The following is a 17,899-nucleotide window of genomic DNA, read 5'->3' as shown; positions in this document are numbered from 1 at the left end:
CTGTCACACTGCCTTGTAATAATTAAGTACAGTTGTTAATTTAGTAAATCTAGCTACTTTAAAACCCATTGTTTTCCATTCCATTTTTTCAGCATTTCAAATCTCGCAGCCACTGCTTTATTTTTTCTGCACTTCCAAATCTCACAGCCGCTGCTTTATTTTTTCAGCAGTTGCACTTCAGGGCCACCGTAGAGACCTCCCTGTACTGAAAAAATCCCCTGTAAATGCAGTTTGATCATCAGATTTATCTAAACTGAAAAGGTGAATAAAGTTCAAAGAAAATCTCCACTGCATCTTACAGACTTTTAAAGGCATAGGCATATATTTCTTCTCACTGAGCCAGTTGCTCAGACAAACTAGTCTGTTAACATTTCCAGAAAATAATGCTGCTATCTGCTATATTATTATTACTGATGCCATACACCACCTTGACTAGCACTTTGAACATGCTTGGCTTGTAGGTGAGAGCTCAAACTTGATGTGCTTCTATGATATTGAAATTCACCTTCATAGAGATTAAATATCACTAAGATTTTGTCTGTCGAACCATCTGAAAGTAAAACGGAAACAGCCATTCATCACGATGCATCTGTGGTACAACTATGGGTGCACAGAATGCTCAAAATAGAGAAATAATAAAAAAAAATAGTCTTGATGCACAGAGGATAAATGTATTTATTTTACATGCTAGGCCTGAAAGGTTCTGACATGGAAGCTCTCCACCTGAGTGGAGTCTCTCAATCCATGACATGTGGGTCTGTGGGCAGGGTCAGTCACAAGTTTACCAAAGTGTTGTCTTGAGGTCAGGTCCCTGACCCTTGTAATGTTTGTGGTTGTCTTCCTGAGGAGGGGGGTCATGATGGAAGTAGGTGTTTTCCTGTTATGACATACAAACTGCCCAGTCTCACAGTTTTCTTCAACGATGGACAATGAGGTAATCACTATAATGTAACATCAGAAGAACAGGAAACCACAAACAAACACTGGTAACTGTTGGCTATTTATCTGTCTGGGTGTTCCTCTTATCATAATAAACAGAAGTCAAAGTGGAGAGAAGAATGTCTAGAGGGTATGCCCTAAACAACTGCCTGTCGTTAGCTCGATAAATCTAATTTGCCCGGTCTGCATACTATTATTAATATAAAATGTTATACAGTTTATATGAAACATTAATACCGGCTCTTCAATGTGTTATTCATTTTAAATTAATTGTATGCGTTAACACAAACCGATGTGACACCATGTGGGGTTGGACACAGCATCTGAGCTCTGAAAGGCAGAGCTTAGAAAAACAGTAAGCAGATGTATGGTGCAAAAGTGGTGATTGATATTGATGGAAGTGACTATTCATACGGATCTGTCCGGTTAGAACCAAGAAATTTCATATAAATCCATACTAAAAGTTTTAATTTTAACTGGTACAAATGTTATGTATGGAAATCGGGTATGGATCCATATTTGGTTAGTGTTTGGGTTAAGCGGACACAATTATTGTTAGCAGGTATAAATCAGTGGCTAGTCATACAGATCAGTATGGTTAAAACCAAGAATTTTCATGCGGATCCGTACAAGTAGCCAATGCCTTTATTTATACATGGTGCGCAGTGCTCAAAAGTAAAGACAGAAAATAATCAAAACACTAGCTCCTCTTTGAGCCTAACTAAACTCATATACGTGTCCCTCCCTAAATGTAGATCTAATAATAACCATGAATAACACACACAGCAATCAAACCAATCTGTAATCCAATTTGTCATCAAAGTTCCAATTCAAAGTTCGTTACCCTAATTCTCTCTCTGTCTCAATGTCACTTGTCTCTCCATACTTGCACTCCAGGCTATCCTCCTGCCTCACCAGAGGAAGCTAATCGCTTCCCATTTTATAAAGGGGGAAGCCAGTCATGGAGGTAACAGCAGTCAGCTGTTCTCCCGGTAAATGTTCTTCCCCCAGGGTCCGGTGGTGCAGGGCAGATTGGGGAGGTCCCTCACTGTTTCGCACAGCACAGCATCACACAAGCAATACATTATGCCAAGCAAAATGTTATGGCTTCACAAGACACAGGTTTCTAGTTAGCTATTTAGCATAATTTCCTCAGCTTTTTAGGAAGCTATATACTATTGTGAAGCCTAAAAAACTGTATACCAATAAGGATTTACTCAGAACACATTTATGTTAGTTCTGTCATTAAATTCATTAATAATTGGTGACTTTTTCATGTTATGTAAAATTATTTCTATCAATCCATTGGCTATCTCCATTAAAGTATTGCTGGAAGCATGTAAATATGTGCAACACAAATTAAAAATTTCGGATTTATTTTGAGCCAGAATGTTACTATGTCTAAATGCAATTTTGCTGTTTAAGCCTCCCCTCAAGGGTTTCAAAGCCACTGATAAAATGTCACATAAACAGTAAATCTCCCAACACCTTCGCAGTAACTGGTTCTAGCTTAGAGGTTTAGCAGACTAACAAGAAGCCTTTGACATCAACATTTCAAATAAAATCACATCCAATTCAAAACAATGTAATTCCTCACCTATTTTATGTTGTTAGTATTGACACTACATTTTGATTTTGCCATTGTTATTGATCTCCAGTTTCACCTTAATCTATACATCTATATAACAAAAATCTAACATTTTCTACTTCCATTAAACATATTTAATTCAGTCTGGAAGTTTGAGTTCATTATGAAAAAGCACGGTTGTGGCAATTGAGTTTACATTAGTAGCAATTTTATTGATGGCATCAACAGTTGCAGACAGTATTGTATTGGCATTTCCATTTGAAACAGCTTTATTCACTCATCCATTTAGTTTGATATAAAAATAAAAATGGCAATCTGTTGATTGGAATGACATCTCATTTATGCAGAACTAATTCATCCAACAAGATTCAAAGTAAATATATATATATATATATATATATATATATATATATATATATATATATATATATATCAATCAATAGCTTAATCTGGTACTTTCTTTCCCAGTTGTTTGTCTGTGAGATTGACCCCCCCGCCTCCACCTCTCCACAAACTAACAGTGTTTTAAATACTTTATTTTAAATGTCATTAATATATAATTATGGAATACAAATCATAACCACTAGAGCACTCACTATTATCCTTAGACATGCAAATAATCTTCTATCAAGGCATAAAAGTATGTATTAAAGATACAAAAATAATTCATAGTACACTTCAAGTATATAGCAACATAATAGTGACCCATTTGCAATACCTTTCATGCAATATAGGAACATCCTATTACCCCCTGCCACCACCCCCAGCACCCCCACTCTTTCAACTTTAGGAGTAAAGGTAACTTCTTCATGTTAATATTATTATTTTATGAGAAACACAATTATAAAGATATTAAAAACGGGGAGAAAAGCTGCATACTTTGTTCAGATACTGTTTGTAGTGGAAAGAATGGATATGTTTTTGTATTCACAAACAAACAAAGTTTTATTGGGCATTCAAGGAATTACCTGTAGATTTCTCAATTAGGACACTAACTCAGACTAGCGTGTCTGTTTTGTTTTTTGCCCAGATTTTGCTGGCAAGGGCTATTATGTGGGCATTACAAATCTAATGTATTGAACTTGGCAGTAAACCTCGGAGATTGTCATTGTATGCCTTGATAATGTAACTGGCATTATCAGAGACAAATTCAGGCACATTATCAAAATTAATTTCAAATGTGTTTAAAGATTTCACAACACCATGCCACTGACGAGTAATTCAGAGTGCAGATTACCAAAATCAGCTAATAATACTTTCAGTTTGGAGATATTCAATAATCCTTGAAGAACTAATGAAATATACAAAACATACTGATCTTCTGCATCTGTATAATCGACCGTGAGCAACTATGTGAAATCTGTACTCGTATGATTTTCATCTTGTGCAAATAAGTAATTTGAGGTAGATATTTCCTTTTTAGTTGACCTGCTGTAGAAAATTTGGAAAATGTATTCAGAAATTCATGTAGTTTAGTATTATCATTTATTTTCGACAGAGGAAAAGGAAAATAACATTGTTGGGGTTCATAACTTTCTTTCCCTTATGTTTTTACTGGAGGAGGTTGTTTAATAGCTGTCAATAGTTATGTTATGCAAAGTAAATTATACCCATCAATATACCAGATGTTTATTGTTGCATGTGTTAGCTCAATTAAATGCTTTTTGATATCAATGTTTTTGACTCAATGTTTAGGTCTCTCAATGTTTCTTTCAACAAATAAATGTATTCAATTACCCTTCGATGTTTGGAAGCACATTTTGTTTTTCTTTTTGTGAATTCAATTACTATAATGTTGGATGCTGCAAATACATCTAGGACATAGCAATGTAATTACAACTGAAAAAAACAAGTCACAGAAAACACAAACGCAGGGCCCTACTTAAATACCATACTAAAGCTGGGCACCCTTACGGAAATTAAATATATGCAGAATCTATTTGTCAAAATATTATATTGGGAAAAACTATATATTTTAAAATTTCTGTTACAATATATTCCCAGAAAATATATTACAATATCTTGTAATATACTGCAATATATTTGAAAATATGTTGTTAATCATAATCTAAACAGGGTTGTGAAAATACAATCACAAAATTACATTATATATATATATATATATATATATATATATATATATATACACTCACCTAAAGGATTATTAGGAACACCTGTTCAATTTCTCATTAATGCAATTATCTAACCAACCAATCACATGGCAGTTGCTTCAATGCATTTAGGGGTGTGGTCCTGGTCAAGACAATCTCCTGAACTCCAAACTGAATGTCTGAATGGGAAAGAAAGGTGATTTAAGCAATTTTGAGCGTGGCATGGTTGTTGGTGCCAGACGGGCCGGTCTGAGTATTTCACAATCTGCTCAGTTACTGGGATTTTCACGCACAACCATTTCTAGGGTTTACAAAGAATGGTGTGAAAAGGGAAAAACATCCAGTATGCGGCAGTCCTGTGGGCGAAAATGCCTTGTTGATGCTAGAGGTCAGAGGAGAGTGGGCCGACTGATTCAAGCTGATAGAAGACCAACTTTGACTGAAATAACCACTCGTTACAACCGAGGTATGCAGCAAAGCATTTGTGAAGCCACAACACGTACAACCTTGAGGCGGATGGGCTACAACAGCAGAAGACCCCACCGGGTACCACTCATCTCCACTACAAATAGGAAAAAGAGGCTACAATTTGCACAAGCTCACCAAAATTGGACAGTTGAAGACTGGAAAAATGTTGCCTGGTCTGATGAGTCTCGATTTCTGTCAGAATTTGTATTAGTATGGTGTTCCTAATAATCCTTTAGGTGAGTGTATATTTCTTATATATACACTCACCTAAAGGATTATTAGGAACACCTATTCAATTTCTCATTAATGCAATTATCTAACCAACCAATCACATGGCAGTTGCTTCAATGCATTTAGGGGTGTGGTCCTGGTCAAGACAATCTCCTGAACTCCAAACTGAATGTCTGAATGGGAAAGAAAGGTGATTTAAGCAATTTTGAGCGTGGCATGGTTGTTGGTGCCAGACGGGCCGGTCTGAGTATTTCACAATCTGCTCAGTTACTGGGATTTTCACGCACAACCATTTCTAGGGTTTACAAAGAATGGTGTGAAAAGGGAAAAACATCCAGTATGCGGCAGTCCTGTGGGCGAAAATGCCTTGTTGATGCTAGAGGTCAGAGGAGAATGGACCGACTGATTCAAGCTGATAGAAGAATTACTTTGACTGAAATAACCACTCATTACAACCGAGGTATGCAGCAAAGCATTTGTGAAGCCACAACACGTACAACCTTGAGGCGGATGGGCTACAACAGCAGAAGACCCCACCGGGTACCACTCATCTCCACTACAAATGGGAAAAAGAGGCTACAATTTGCACAAGCTCACCAAAATTGGACAGTTGAAGACTGGAAAAATGTTGCCTGGTCTGATGAGTCTCGATTTCTGTTGAGACATTCAGATGGTAGAGTCAGAATTTGGCATAAACAGAATGAGAACATGGATCCATCATGCCTTGTTACCACTGTGCAGGCTGGTGGTGGTGGTGTAATGGTGTGGGGGATGTTTTCTTGGCACACTTTAGGCCCCTTAGTGCCAATTGGGCATCGTTTAAATGCCACGGCCTACCTGAGCATTGTTTCTGACCATGTCCATCCCTTTATGACCACCATGTACCCATCCTCTGATGGCTACTTCCAGCAGGATAATGCACCATGTCACAAAGGTCGAATCATTTCAAATTGGTTTCTTGAACATGACAATGAGTTCTCTGTACTAAACTGGCCCCCACAGTCACCAGATCTCAACCCAATAGAGCATCTTTGGGATGTGGTGGAACGGGAGCTTCGTGCCCTGGATGTGCATCCCACAAATCTCCATCAACTGCAAGATGCTATCCTATCAATATGGGCCAACATTTCTAAAGAATGCTTTCAGCACCTTGTTGAATCAATGCCACATAGAATTAAGGCAGTTCTGAAGGCGAAAGGGGTCAAACACAGTATTAGTATGGTGTTCCTAATAATCCTTTAGGTGAGTGTATATATATATATATATATATATATATATGTAAATATATTCTTAAATGTAGTTTAGATATAATTTAGGAAAATGTATTTTGAACTGAATATATTTTACATTATATTGAATGATATGTCCACATATTTTTATAATATATTGCAATATATTTCCTTTCCGTATGGGCATCTGACATAATTATGTAAGTACTGTCGAGAACGTCTTCCACAAAAACTCACAACCTTAAAATCAATACAAGAATGAGGAGGCAACCTAGCTGTTTACAAATGTATCAGACAGGGCTCCAAGGGCTGCATGGTTTTTTAGCCCTTTAGTGTGGAGGTAAGTCTCAACAGATGCTGTCTGCAAGGATCCCAAATTAACAAAACAAGTGATGTGCACTTTGTCTGGAAATAAATTCCCACCCTCTCAAAAAGCAAAGCAATTAAAATAAATTTTGCTCAGTTGAAGGGGATGCAATATAAGAGAGCATAAAAGGGATAATGGACTAGTTCCTACTTGTCATTTTGTAGCTTTCACTTCATTGCACTGAGGGAGTGCCCAACCCAGCGCAAATCCATCAGTGTCTGCAACTTCACCACCTGGCAACTTATTAGAAGTTGCTTATACTACAAAGATCCTTCTCAGTCCCAGAATCCATTCTCATTCATTTGTGAATATTTTCAAGTAAATATAAAAATAAGCAGCTCAAATATAACCGGAAACAGGGTCTGAGTGTTTGATTGTTGTATACTTCTTAGGGATTCTTAGCTGAAATTATGCACTGCTCCAAACATCTTAGTTATTTTGCCAGTCTCTCTTAATTTGATGTAATACCCCAGTCTTCCATTTTTCTGAAATAATATATCTTGCTTTGTTTTTCTACATTTACTACCAATCTCTGAAACAATCTTCATATACAATTAAATCTACTCATTTTATTAACAGTGAGAAACAGAGTTTAACAAAGGTCAGAAGATAAGATGGAATTTAATTAGCTTCCACTCAGAGTCATTAAAAGGAATGGTTCAGATCAATTTGGGAGTACTCTGACAGCATGTCAATAGTGTAGTTACTGTAGCATTAGGAGAAATTTAATGAATAAATTTGAAAATAAGGATTTTTATTGACCAGGCTTCAATAACATTTGAAGTAAATAAGGTTTTGTGTTTTTCAAGGTGGAGAACTTCCAAGGTAATAATGTATTTGATAACCTCTAGACAAAATCTCAAACTAATCTCTGGTTTTCCTCACTCTCTTTAAATGTTCTTTGGTGTTCTTTGGTGACACAATTAGTTATTAAATGTAATTTTGTTGTTTTTTCTTTGCATTACATTTGGTTGATTGGCTAATCTTCTCTGTGGAATATTATATAAAAGTGCACTCTTGTTTAGTTTTATGATTGTTTTTATCATTATTTTCTAAGAGTTATTTGCAAACCTACTTTGAACTGATCGTACATTTCCACAAATATAAATCATCTTCTTGGAAATGTTAACATCTCTCAAAAAAGGCTCCATTAGTATGAGTCCTACTGATTTAATTCCCACCAGCACATTCAAGATGGTCAAACCCATGCTGTTCTTCTGAAACAGCAAAGAATGTTAAATGCTACCTGATGTGTAGTCAAAACCATGCAAGCTTTAGTTCTCTCACTGGCAAGCTGTATGATCCTACAACAAATGGAGAATAGATTCTTACTCCTTGTTTGTTCAAGACTGAAGCCTGGATTAAATATCTTCTGACCCAGCCACCAGTGACAAATTACAAACCCAGAATTTGATGCTGGTTTTCTCTATAGGCAAATGTGATAAACTGCAACAACAACAACAAAAAAACGTAGCATGTTTAGCCAGCCGGAGTTTAGAGAAAATATTACCTCTCGGATAATCACATTTGGCAATTTGTATGTATTTACCAAGCTTCTGGTTTTATCTCCCCACCTTCTGTGTGGTCTTTTTCATATTCGGATACATTTTGATTTCACGTGGGTTTGAATTCTTTAAATCTCACCTTATGATTCCAGTGTAATGAGAAGTAACAATAAATTACTTTTCAAATTACTTATTAAGCTTAACAACTGGATTTTCTTTGCTATATAAAAAGACCTTGTGACTCAGACAGGCATGATTATAGACACTGTTTCTGTACTATTATTAGCTAATTAATAGCATTTATGCTCAATTTTCAAAGGTATAGCAAGGCACAAAGTCAAACACTAAGGCATCAAATGGAGTTAACACAAGACATTATGCAGAATGTCAAGAGTGGAAATTCTTTTTAGTGCCCACTGTTTCAGCATGTGTAATCTTTTCACAAGAGAAATCTTCAAAGTTTAAAGCTGTAGTGTCCAGTGGAAATTACCTACTGGGTGAAAAAATGGCAAATGTTAATTGATCTGGACTCTTGGTTTACAAAAAAAACAATCAAATACATACATACATCTGTGAATTCAGTATTTCATAAATAATTTGCTTGGGCAGCTAAGATCTTATACAGAGTAGTACTTGGTACATTTAATAAAACAGTAGATGAAGTAATGCATGAGAAAGACCTAGGAGTCTATGTGGACTCCTCACTTTCTCCATCCAAACAGTGTGGGGAAGCAATAAAAAAGACAAACAGAATGCTAGGGTATATTGTCAAAAGACTGTACAATGCACTAGTTAGAGCTCATCTGCATACTGTGTACAGTTCTGGGCTCCACACTTCAAGAAAGATATCACTGCTCTAGAGGCAGTTCAGAGGAGAGCAACCAGACTTATTCCAGGTCTGAAGGGAATGTCCTACTGAGAGACTGAGGAACTGAACCTTCTTACCCTGGAACAGAGGAGACTTAATTACACTATCATCATTTAGCAGACACCCTTATCCAGGACAACTTACACTTGTACCCATTTATACAGCTGGGTATTTTACTGGAGCAATCTAAAGTACCTTGCTCAAGGTTACAACAGCACTGCCCTACCCAGGATTTAAACCCACAACCCACAACCTTTTGAGCCCTAACCACTACTCCACAGTGCTGCCTTATCAAAATCATGAAAGGCTTCAACCACATCAAACCAGAGGAGCTTTTCCAGATCAGCAGGGGGACACGCACCCGGGGACACAAATTGAAATTGGCTTTCAAGGCATTCAAGACGGAAAACAGGAGACACTTCTTCACACAGAGAGTAGTCACAATCTGGAACAAACTCCCCAGCATTGTGGTTGATGCTGAAAATTTGGGAACATTTAAAAATAGACTGGATAGGATCCTTGGATCACTTAGTTATTAATGGACACCAAACGAGCATGATGGGTCGAATGGCCTCCTCTCGACTGGACACTTTCTTATGTTCTTATCCAATACAAAATATGAGAGACAAAGTGAAACGTTGCTCTGTCTTAGTCAGGGATGGGAAACTCCAAAGCATAAGGGTCAGGGGCCAAGTTTTAGATGTATATTTAAATTAGATATTAATTAATACATATACATCACAGATTATTTGACTTTTTATTCAAATAATTAATTAAATTTTCAAAATAAAGACTTGAGGTGAAACAAAAACTGAAGGATCTTGCAGCCCTACAGACCTGGAGTCACAATCCCTGCAGTAAATAGTGATCCTGATGTTGTGTTTCAATTTAAGTCACTTCAGAACCACTGTAGTGCACTGAGAAAAGCTCTAGTCTGGGTATTGAGAATATTTAATAAATATACATATTATAATAAACAAGACATAAAATGGCTTTTGAGCAGATTTTGTTTGACTTTGTTTTAATTTAATGTATGTGGACAGAATATTATTGGTACAATAGACACCAAAATGTAGCTGTGCTTTACACAATGTATTTAATAGGGTATGGGAGTAGTTTGGATGTTATGACTGCTTCAATATTGTTGTTTTTGTTATTGTTTTAATATGGTCAGGGGAATTCTGTGATTTTTCTCCCATAGTGTACTTGTAAGCACAGTGACAGAAGTTGGTCTCTGTGGTCCCTGCCTGATTCCCCTTTCCAGTTAATTTCTGTGATGTTTCATAAAATTGAGGTCAGAACACTGAGTTGGCATGAGTTAAATGTTTTCAGTGCTATCCACCTGGAACCATTGTGTTATACTCACAGCTTTGTGAAATGGCATTATTGTGTTGGTAGATGTATGGGCTCTCACAATAGAATTATTTCAATGCTGACAGTATACAGCTGTGCTTAATATGACAATACATAGTGGTGGCCATGGTATCCTTAAGAAATATCAACCTGTATAGGAATATCACCTCTGGTGCAATATGTTACCACTGGAGGAAGGCTTATACTCTTACTAATATAGCGTATTCTAAATTTGGAACATGACTTGTCTTTTATTAATTCTACTTAAATGGGGCTATACTTGTTTTAATACAAAGAACTGCATGATGTCCCTTCAGGCATTATTAAAACAAGCAAGCAATAAATAAACAAATACATTTCAGATCAAAGCTGCAAAGACATTCCACAGCTATGGTAAAAAAGGAGTGCATAAAGGGAACTGCCTTGTTTGGTGCCACAGTGGAGTGGGATGTATTCAGAATAAAAAGTATTTTATGCAGATTGAAGCAATGGGGGGTTGGGGAAAGGGGGACTCTTACTCAGAAAATAACATTAGCACTAAAGCCAAGCCTATGGCGGGTTCAAAAGAAACAGTCTGACTCATTTCTTGCATTCAATTAAAGCAATAAGGAGGAGATAAGGGGTGTGCAAATTATTGAACAGGCACTGGAGATTACAAAGGGTGTGTCTTTTATTATTATTATTATTATTATTATTATTATTATTATTATTATTATTATTATTATTATTATTAAACCCATCAGTGAGCACAATGTACAATGTAAAAGCACAAAGATATGGGAAGGCAAGTTTTTGAAAGCAACCCCATCATTTTCACCTTCAATTACTACAATTCCAATGTAGCAAAGGCAAAACAGCATTAAAAGCATTTTTTATAGTTGCATCCACCACACAAAACAGGAATGTCTATGACCTCAAGGTAAATTGCTATGTTGGTTTTGAGTCTGTGATCTTCATGAAAAAGTCAATATTTGTAGTGTACTATTTTTTATTTATTTTTTTCATATTCCTTTGAATTCCAGCATTTTGATAAAGGAGATATTATGTCTTTCATGTTGTTTTATGAATATTTTGAAAAGGTATTTTTAGATATAAAGACACAATGAAGATCAGAAGGATGATGCTCAATCATTTCCACATTGCTTAGTGAAACTATTCCACTTTTCCCTTGAGTGCATGGCTACCTTACCTTAAGCCTCTGTAAAAATCTCTTGCATGTATTTCATTATTTTTAAAACTGAGAGGAATTAATCTGATTAATTTGCAAATGAAATACCCAAATTGGCCAGACTGCAGGATTTCAGTCTAATAAAATGCACATTGGCTCATGCGGGAATCAATAAAATGAGCCAGAGAAAGGAGTCAAAGGGTCTGAATACATCAAGTGAAATTAGACTGAAAATTAATTTACGACATAAATTGCAATGGTGTAGTCAAAAGATTTATTTATGGTTAATGTTCTCACGGATATTCCAGTTTATGGCTTGATTAAATAAATCCTTGGAGTATTAGCAGGAAAGAAATATACAATGGATATGCATGGCAAGAGATAGGATATTACCTCATACCTAATTCAGGTTTTCTTGCAACTGCAACTTTAAAGCTGACACCACTTATACTCCCAAAGGCTGATAAGTAGTCCACTTCCTGAAACACTCTTATCTGTGGAGCTTTCCAAAAAACTCCAGTTTAGTCCTTTCCTCAGTCTCCTTTTTATGATATGACAGGTAATTAATTATGAACAAAAGATTGTTAAATCTAAAATAGAATACCCCAAAAAGCAGGCTGGCAGTTTTGCTTGTGTATCAGATGGTTATCTTCTTAATTGGGAACCTGATTACAAAATAAGGTTTTATTCTGGTCTTGCCTTTTCTGTCAATTCATGGTATGGGAGGCAGATGTAAACGTGACTGGTAATTCACGTTGTTCCTGCAGTCTAGCATGTTAAGGTACTAGCTATCCTCCTGAGAGCTTCAGTCTATAAAAATTACCTAATGCAACTGGTACCTAAATTATTTATTTCCAAGCATTAATGGGTGACATACCTAGAATGTTTTAGTGTAAGCTGGAGTAAAGCTCACCATATAATTAAAATAAATAAATAAATACAATCATACATACTTTTATTAAGAGTACATTCCAATTCTTAATACTACAAGAAAAATGGTAGTTCAAATCTAGTATTTTTTCCAGACTTAGATTATGAGTTACAAAAACAAAGAAAGATACAAGAAGGTCAAGTATCTTCTTTATTCAACATAAAAGCCACTTTGTCAAAACTGTATAAGAATCCAAATGACCTTGACATGCAGTGTTTGTGTGAGACTTACATTTACAGTCAGTGCTAATATATTCCTGATATTTGTGGTGGATTGCAACAATACTGTTTAACTGGTAACCCAGATTAAAACAAGGGTTATCTTTCGATTAGAGAATACTGCCCAAAGGGGAATGGGGTTATGATGTAACCATGGGAACTCTGTGAAAGCATTTTGTCTAATGAAGCTGCCTATATACACTGTCACTCAGGTTATCCTCCACCAGCCTGTTATAACTAGTACAGTATACAGTAACTATTTTTGCCATTCACCAGAAAGGACTTCTTCTTCCAGACTCATGAGCATGGAAAGTTTGTTTCTGTTTTTTAATTCATATTAATACAGTAGATCTAAAAATAATCACAATAGCTATTATTATAATTACTACTAGCACTACCTATATAGGTGTATAAGTGTATAAGGTATAAGTGTTTTATCACTAGCACCACTTGAGCTTTATATAAATAGACTATTAATATTATCTCTATACAGTTGCTAGTGTTCATATTGTATAATATTGCTGTGTACATCACTACAAGATGGATCTTCGTGGTTTATATCAATAGACAGGGACATCTGCAGTCGTCCATGCTCTATCACATGGTATGTCGCCTTCTGCTTTGGGTGCAACCCCTCAGTCATAGCAGTTCACCCGGCCTGTCCAACTCACCTGAAAACCTGAAGAATGTGTGTTAGGTACTCTTTATTTGCCTTTAGTTTTGTGGTAGAATGGCAATTCTGTGTTCAATACCATAGTGGCATTATTAATTTAAGATCATTAGAAAAATATAAATTTGATATTAAAAACATTGAATGTAAAATTTTGATACTACATTAATTTACATCAATTTAGCTGCATTTGTTGACTTCTAATTTTTAGGATTGTAACAACACAAATTAATAATGTCTACAGCTCACCAAGCTGTTGTCAACCAAGGTTTTTCCATTTCCTTTTTAACATTAATCAGGGGTGTTAGAAATCTTATACTATACTAAAAATAAAACTGTGAAATGTTGTGTGTCTATAAAAGCTGTGTGTCTTTTCTTATGAAAGTGGAAGATATGATAATGCAGTGTGATATGATTTGCTAAGGGCTATAAACAATGTCTGAAATGCTTCAAAGTTCTTTCCAGGTTGCCTTTTGCAGCAATCATCTCATAAGATAGAATGAAGGACCAGCCATCACTTCCAAGTCCCAGAGATTTGACATAAACTAGAAACTATAAAGCAGAAATTAATATTTGAACTTCCAATAATACTTTATTTTCTTAGCAGAAAATAAGATAAAAAAATAATAAATAATAGGCCTATTTTAATGGGCCAATTCAAATTTTAAGTGAAAAGTGGTAGACTGTGCAAAAGTTTTAGGCAGGTGTGAAAATAGACATGTTAATAGATTATATTTATCAATTAACTAAATGAAAGTGAGTGAACAGAAGAAAAATCTAAATCAGATCAATATTTGGTGTGACCACCCTTTGCCTTCAAAACAGCATCAATTCTTCTAGGTACACTTGCTCACAGTTTTTGAAGGAACTCGGCAGGTAGGTTGGCCCAAACACCTTGGAGAACTAACCACAGTTCTTCTGTGGATTTAGGCAGCCTCAGTTGCTTCTCTCTCTTCATTTAATCCAAGACAGACTTAATGATGCTGAGATCAGGGCTCTGTGGGGGCCATACCATCACTTCCAGGACTCCTTGTTCTTCTTTATGCTGAAGATAGTTCTTAATGACTGTCGCTGTATGTTTAGGGTCGTTGTCATGCTGCAGAATAAATTTGGGGCCAATCAGATGCCTCCCTGATGGTATTGCATAATGGATAAGTATCTGCCTGTACTTCTCAGCATTGAGGAGACCATTCATTCTGACCAAATCACCAACTCCATTTGCAGCCATGCAGCCCCAAACTTTCAAGGAACCTCCACCATGCTTCACTGTTGCCTGCAGACACTTATTTGTGTACCGCTCTCCAGCTCTTCGGTGAACAAACTGCCTTCTGCTACAGCCAAATATTTCAGATTTTGACTCATCGGTCCAGAGCACCTGCTGCCATTTTCCTGCACCCCAGTTCCTGTATTTTCGTGCATAGTTGAGTCACTTGGTCTTGTTGCCACATCGGAGGTATGGCTTTTTGGCCGCAAGTCTGACCTTGCTGATGCAGTATAACTACCTTGTGTCTTGTTGCTGTGCTCAGTCTTGCCATGGTGTATGACTTTGATAGCTGAGTTTGTCTGTTCCTCACCCAGTTTCATTCCTCCTACACAGCTGTTTCTGTTTCAGTTAATGATTTGTGTTTCAACCTACATATTGAATTGATGATCATTTAGCACCTATTTGGTGTAATTGTTTAATCATATACCTGACTATATGCCTACAAAATCCCTGACTTTGTGCAAGTGTACCTAGAAGAATTGATGGTAAATGTCGGAAGCTTTGTGGATATGGTGTTCGATGAGGTGTGTTTGTATTGGCAGATCAGAAAAAACATCACTAAAGAGCCATAAAAGGGCTTCGATGCTGATGTTCAGATTTGTGTTAGTGGTTTATTTTAATAGTTTTTTGCTGTTACATTAGTGTGATATGTCTGTATGTAGACTAATTTCTGTATAAATGCCATTTATTTGCATTATTTTGGTAGCGTAGCTGCTTTTTCTCATGTGAAATCTGCAATTTCAATCGGATTGTTTGTTAATTTAATATAATATTTATGTTGTTTTCCATACAGTGTCAAATTGATGGCTTGTTCTGGTTGTAGTTATGCCTAAAAGTCTGTGGTTTCTAGTGTTAAACAACTCCTCACCTGTGTTTGGTCAAGACATACTTCAGAGAGGGATTGCCTCAGGGTACCAGCGCGCATAGTCCACAATAACTAAAATGAAAAGGTCCCCTTCAGCTCTGTTCTCCAATGTCAATGCCAATGTGCTCAAACAGCATTGCCATCAGAGGTAATGGGCCTACCAGAGCCTGAGGCACTTAGCTCATGCTCATCTCAACGCTGTTACTGAAGGGGGCTTGCCCAAAACCAAGACACGACAGACTGGGTAGTGCTCCTGCCCAATAATATTGTAGTTAATGCCATGTGGGTTAGATCAGTAATGTAGCTTTAGAATGTAGAGCCCTTGATCATAATGACTCCTAGTCAGAACTTCAACCATCTTCTTTACTCTCTAAGAGATTTCCAGCAGACATAATGCTGTAGGGCTCTGAAACTAGATGATGGGTTAGTGACTAATCTACGCAGGAAAAATAACTATTAGCACAGAAGGAACCCAGTGGCCTATATTACTAACTGGTCTGGGAATACATAATGTTGATAAATAATACTGTATGTCCCAAAAGTTTTTAATTAGTCATGTACTAAAACTTTTTTAATGGAATTAAGCAAACAAGCTGAAGGCTCTGAAATGAAGAAATTAAAACCAATTATATTAATTAAACAAACAAAAATATACCTAAACGTTAACCAAAACAATGTTAAATATTTATTTAATTCAATAAGCTTGGTATTCATATTAATTCAAATAATTACCATGACTGTATACTTTAAAGTACAAAGCTTGAAACACAGAGTCATGCTATCACATAACTTCTCTAGTTGGTGTTTTTTTTTTTTAATTTGGTATTTATTACAAATGTTTGAGCAAAGACATTAAAGACATAGTTTTTCAGAAATAAAACCCCAACACCCACTCATATGCACATAAATTACGTCCAACTAGGAAGATAAATCGATACTGTACTATGAATAGAGAAGTTACCATACACTGTTATTACCTGAAATAAACAGAGTATATATTACTTGTATAAAGTAGTGTTACTTAATTGAACCCTAAGAGTGTCATGGCAAGCAGACTGATCTGGCATATAGAATCCTCAATGATGACTGCGCTTCCACTGTGCCCCAGGCATGTGACAAAGCAGACTACATAGAGAAGCTCTTGACCTTTGTTAATCATACCAATTTTTTTTTTTTTCTTCAGACATACCTCCCAGTTGTGAGTAGATTCATTTGACCCCAGCTTGGAGTAAATGCCCTACATGCCCTTGAAAATCTCTGTAGGTGGTGAATTAAATACGGATATTCCTAATATTATTGGGCTTAAGATGTGACCTTTCCTACTCAAATGAAAGCTTTAAGTGTTTTACACACACAACCATCTGTTATTATTACAGGACTGCACAGGACTCTGCTCCCTGTGATGTTGTAAGCAAATTAACAATTAACCTCCTGTTAGATTAATAGCAGACTCATCTACTCAGCTGTAATTTTAGTAGTGTTGCATGTAACAGATGCATCCACAGTTGAGTTCAGTTACATCAGCATATCTTATGAAATCTGCAGTTTTACATTTTCTGTGTTGTTTTTCTGTCTTACAAGAGTTATACCATATTGCAAATATATAAACATACATATGGTAATACATGCTATAAATGGTGTGGAAAAAGACATTAGCTTACTCTTAACAAGCTCTAAATATTGGCATAGTAAGTCTAATTTCAAATGTGGAATACACAGAGCATCACAGTTTGTTTATTGGGGTAAGATTAACATAATTACAAGACAGGCAGCAACATACTTGGAAATTTAAGCATGCATCATTGGGTGTACCTAACAAAAAACAGTATACACTATTTAACATATTCAAGCTGTTTCAGTGCCTTCATCAAATTGGACACTAACCACTGGAATACTATAAACCACAAAGACAAACTGAGAGAGTTAGTTGGCTCTAGTAAAATCTCTTTTAGGAATGGCATCAGCACATTTCTTTATTATTCAAACAAGGCACAGCTGGTTCTACCTTTAGCAAAGTATACTATTGAATTATAGTTGGCTCCAACTTCTAAGGCTACTCTCTAACATATGCATCTGCTGTGTGAATTCACATTTATTCACATAGATTTAAAGGCATATGCTAAT

This window comes from Amia ocellicauda, chromosome 13, assembly GCF_036373705.1.
Source record: "Amia ocellicauda isolate fAmiCal2 chromosome 13, fAmiCal2.hap1, whole genome shotgun sequence".
NCBI lineage: Eukaryota > Metazoa > Chordata > Actinopteri > Amiiformes > Amiidae > Amia > Amia ocellicauda.
Note: the sequence above shows the minus strand (reverse complement) of the source record.